Source organism: Ambystoma mexicanum, chromosome 6p, assembly GCF_040938575.1.
Source record: "Ambystoma mexicanum isolate Mex_15411 chromosome 6p, UKY_AmexF1_1, whole genome shotgun sequence".
Classification (NCBI taxonomy): Eukaryota; Metazoa; Chordata; class Amphibia; order Caudata; family Ambystomatidae; genus Ambystoma; species Ambystoma mexicanum.
The window spans coordinates 21,724,429-21,729,137 of record NC_090935.1 but is presented as its reverse complement, the minus strand read 5'-3'; the positions used below and the strand labels follow the sequence as shown (position 1 = coordinate 21,729,137).

The window sequence follows — 4,709 nt, the reverse complement described above, 5'->3', positions numbered from 1 at the left end:
TCAGGCCAAACGCAGGGCATGGTGTGCACAGGGAAGGGAACAGAGGCTGGTGCAGGGTGTGGTAGGCACATGGAAGGGAATTGGGGCTAGTGCAGGGTGTGGTGGGCACAGGGAAGTGAATCAGGACAGGAGCAGGGCATGGTGGGCACAGGGATGGTAATCGGGGCAAGCGCAGGGCATGGTGGGCAAAGGGAAGGGAATCAGGCCAAACGCAGGGCATGGTGTGCACAGGGAAGAGAACAGAGGTCGGTGCAGGGTGTGGTGGGCATATGGAAGGGAATTGGGGCTAGTGCAGGGTGTGGTGGGCACAGGGAAGTGAATCAGGACAGGAGCAGGGCATGGTGGGCACATGGATGGTAATCGGGGCAGGAGCAGGGCATGGTGGGTACAGGGAAGGGAATCAGGGCAGGAGCTGGTCACAGAAAAGGGAATCTGGGCCAGAGCAGGGCATGGTGGGCACAGGGAAGTGAATCGGGGCCAGAGCAGGGCATGGTGGGCACAGGGAAGGGAATTAGGGCAGGTGCAGGGCATGGTGGGTACAGGGTAGAGAATCAGGGCAGGAGCAGGGCACCAGATCCTCCTCACCCTCACAGGCAACTATGACAAGGACTCTGCTATGCTTAACGACATTTACGACACCATCCAGGCCTGGACGGCAGCAAACGGACTGTGCCTCAACTCTGACAAGACAGAACTCCTCCTGGTAGGTTCCCCCGACACATTAAAAAACCTCGAATCACAATTTAGCCACTTCACTATTTACACCATCGAAATTCCTGTATCAGACTCAGTCAAAAAAAATCAGCACGATGTAGGGACAGATGGGAACCATGGAGGACTCAGCATTCCCTATACATCTTTGGCTATTGTCTTTTATCATGCCCCAAAACATTATAAACATCGCCTGGCCAAGAAAAAATAATACTATCAAAGGTTTGTATCCAGTAGAACTTCAGCAGTCAGCAAGGTGCTAATTGATGTAATCCCTCCTTTTGTGTTTTGTTGCAGCCAAACTGCTATAAAGAGGGGTAGACCAAAAAGGAACATTTGAAAGGAGAAGTAGGCATATGCCAGTCTTCCCTCACAGTAACTGTATACTAATACTTTTGGGCGAGTCTTACTTGGGTACTGCCCAAAAGGCGACACCTGTGAATGCACAAAAATACAAACCGTGCCATTATTGAGCAGTTTATTTTCTGATAATGTATTGCTTTCAGGGTTTGTACAAACATTTTACTTCGACAACAAAGAAAAGAAATGCAATAAAAATGGATCTACATATTTTAAAGTGGGTGTTTTAATTTATAAAGTGTTTTCTTTGTCCACATAACTTTATTGATTGAAAAAGGAACGATTTGGCTTCGTATCCGGCTGCGGTCGAATACTTATACTATTCGTTACACCCCTACTTTCTGTAGCTAGGGACCAATAGAACAGAATTTTGCAGCCGAGGTCTACCAGTACCGTGTTGCCCAGTCACAGAACGTTGTGAGAGCAGCAGTCTATAGTCAGTGCAAGAGTAGGCCATTCAGCAGTCTGTAACACACCCTGGTAGCAGAGTATGTACACCCTATCCGGTAGGCAGCCAGCACTACTGTGTCCTGCTTTTCCGGAGCCAGGCCACAGTCACACTAAGTGGGCTGAAGCGGTCTCTGGGCAGCGTGTATCTTCTTGTGCCGGGAGAGGCTGGAGCTCTGGCTGAACGTCCTCCCACACTCCAGACACCTGTAAGGCTTCTCACGCTCCTCGTCCGTGTGCGAGCGCTCGTGCTTGCGGAAGTTATAGAGGTTGTTGAACCAGCGCTTGCACAGGGGGCAGCTGTACAGGCCATCGTGTGCGCTGTGGTGGTGCTCGTGTTGGATAAATCTCCGATATGTGGGCACGCTCTTCCCACACATGCTGCATATGTAGGAACTCTCCTCGCTTCTGGGGGCCTGCTCGCTGTCACAAGGCCCGTCCTCCGTGAGGTCTATCACCAGGGATAGGCCCGGCTCATGGCGTTTCTCAGCCCCAGGCGTGTTCATGGGTCCAGCGTCTGTGAAGAAAGCAGAGAGAGAGAGAGAGAGGGAGCGAGAGAGATCAGTGTGCGCATGAGAGACCAACAGAAAATACTCGAGGCGCATACAGGAGGAAAGCCTCGAAGCGCATGCAGGAGGAAATCCTGAATGCTCATGCAGGAGGAAAGCCTCGAAGAGCATGCAGGAGGAAAGCCTCGAAGAGCATGCAGGAGGAAAGCCTCAGAGCGCATGCAGGAGGAAAGCCTCAAAGCGCATGCAGGAGGAAAGCCTCAAAGCGCATGCAGGAGGAAAGCCTCGAAGCGCATGCAGGGGAGGAAAGCCTCGAAGCGCATGCAGGGGAGGAAAGCCTCGAAGCGCATGCAGGGGAGGAAAGCCTCGAAGCGCATGCAGGGGAGGAAAGCCTCAGAGCGCATGCAGGGGAGGAAAGCCTCGAAGCGCATGCAGGGGAGGAAAGCCTCAGAGCGCATGCAGGAGGAAAGCATCGAAGCGCATGCAGGAGGAAAGCCTCGAAGCGCATGCAGGAGGAAAGCCTCGAAGCGCATGCAGGGGGAAAGCCTCAGAGCGCATGCAGGAGGAAAGCCTCAGAGCGCATGCAGGAGGAAAGCATCGACGTGCATGGAGGAGGAAAGCCTCGACGTGCATGGAGGAGGAAAGCCTCGAAGCGCATGGAGGAGGAAAGCCTCGAAGCGCATGGAGGAGGAAAGCCTCGAAGCGCATGGAGGAGGAAAGCCTCGATGCGCATGCAGGGGAGGAAAGCCTCGAAGCGCATGCAGGGGAGGAAAGCCTCGAAGCGCATGCAGGGGAGGAAAGCCTCGAAGCGCATGCAGGGGAGGAAAGCCTCGAAGCGCATGCAGGGGAGGAAAGCCTCGAAGCGCATGCAGGAGGAAAGCATCGAAGCGCATGCAGGAGGAAAGCCTCGAAGCGCATGCAGGAGGAAAGCCTCGAAGCGCATGCAGGGGGAAAGCCTCAGAGCGCATGCAGGAGGAAAGCCTCAGAGCGCATGCAGGAGGAAAGCCTCAGAGCGCATGCAGGAGGAAAGCATCGACGTGCATGGAGGAGGAAAGCATCGACGTGCATGGAGGAGGAAAGCCTCGAAGCGCATGGAGGAGGAAAGCCTCGATGCGCATGCAGGGGAGGAAAGCCTCGAAGCGCATGCAGGGGAGGAAAGCCTCGAAGCGCATGCAGGGGAGGAAAGCCTCGAAGCGCATGCAGGGGAGGAAAGCCTCGAAGCGCATGCAGGGGAGGAAAGCCTCGAAGCGCATGCAGGGGAGGAAAGCCTCAGAGCGCATGCGGGAGGAAAGCCTCAGAGCGCATGCAGGAGGAAAGCCTCAGAGCGCATGCAGGAGGAAAGCCTCAGAGCGCATGCAGGGGAGGAAAGCCTCAGAGCGCATGCAGGGGAGGAAAGCCTCGAAGCGCATGCAGGAGGAAAGCCTCGAAGCGCATGCAGGAGGAAAGCCTCGAAGCGCATGCAGGGGGAAAGCCTCAGAGCGCATGCAGGAGGAAAGCATCGACGCGCATGGAGGAGGAAAGCCTCGAAGCGCATGCAGGGGAGGAAAGCCTCGAAGCGCATGCAGGGGAGGAAAGCCTCGAAGCGCATGCAGGGGAGGAAAGCCTCGGAGCGCATGCAGGAGGAAAGCACTAGCACTGCAGCACGGGAAGCCAGTCACTGCTGTGTGAGCAAACGCTGTGGTGGGTGTACAGCACCACCGGGCTCTGTCCACTCCTAAAGACGGCACGTCTCATGCGCCCGCATTCCTCTCCATGGTCTAGCCCTGAGCCCGTGTGACGCACCTGTCCTGCTCATGCTCTGCGAGACGGTGCCCTGGCGCCTCCTGCACCATCTGATGGGTGGCGGCAGCAATGCTTCCGGCCACGTGACTATAACGCCGGTCACGTGACTAGGACGCCGCTATAGCGCCACAAGACTGTCCATGTGATGACTCTTCCGTCCCTACAGACGGCACGTCTCATCCGCCCGCTTTCCTCTCCATAGTCTAGCCCGTGTGACGCACCTGTCCTGCTCATGCTCTGCGAGACGGTGCCCTGGTGCCTCCCCTGGCACCCTTTGCGCCATCCGAGGTGCTGCACCAATGCTTCCGGCCACGTGACTAGGGCGCGGGTCACGTGACTAGGACGCCGCCATAGCACCACAAGGCTCTGTCCGAAGGATGCTCTTCTATGCCTAAAGACTGCGTGTCTCATCCGCCCGCATTCTCCTCTACGGCCTGAGCCCGTGCCACGCACCTGTCCCGCTCGTGCTCGGCGAGATGGTGCCCTGATGTTGGCGTCTCCCCTGGCACCTTATTGACGTGCTGCGGCAACGCTTCCGGCCACGTGACTAGGGCGCCGGCCACGTGACTAGGGCGCCGGTCACGCGACTCGCCAGGATGAGCCCCAGCGCGTGCCTGGCCTTTAGCTGCTTCTCTTCCGCTTTGCACCTGCGCGCGCAACCCCTTGCTCCGCACATTTGCTTTCCTTGCCTTTAGACTTCTGTTACCCAGAACCATAAGGTCCCGGCCTCTTCGTCCTCGGGTGGCCAACTCTTTGACTTGCCCACAAGGCGGCCATGACGTGACAAGTCATTCACGTTTGACCTGCCCCTTTTTTATGTACATTTTCATACATGCCAACATTCTGTGACCAAAAATCTGTAGGAATCTTAAAGTTTCAAAAATAGTCAGTCGAGGAGGT

General features: G+C 56.2%; 1 long non-coding RNA gene across 1 annotated transcript; it reads right to left on the bottom strand.

Annotated features, from left to right (window-relative positions):
- Positions 1–1,172: 1,172 nt before the first annotated feature.
- On the bottom strand, positions 1,173–4,024 carry LOC138511154 (uncharacterized). The gene is made up of 2 exons (XR_011280577.1): positions 3,810–4,024; positions 1,173–2,035 (listed from the first exon to the last, which is right to left on the bottom strand). It is a non-coding gene; the product is annotated as an uncharacterized lncRNA (long non-coding RNA).
- Positions 4,025–4,709: the final 685 nt, after the last annotated feature.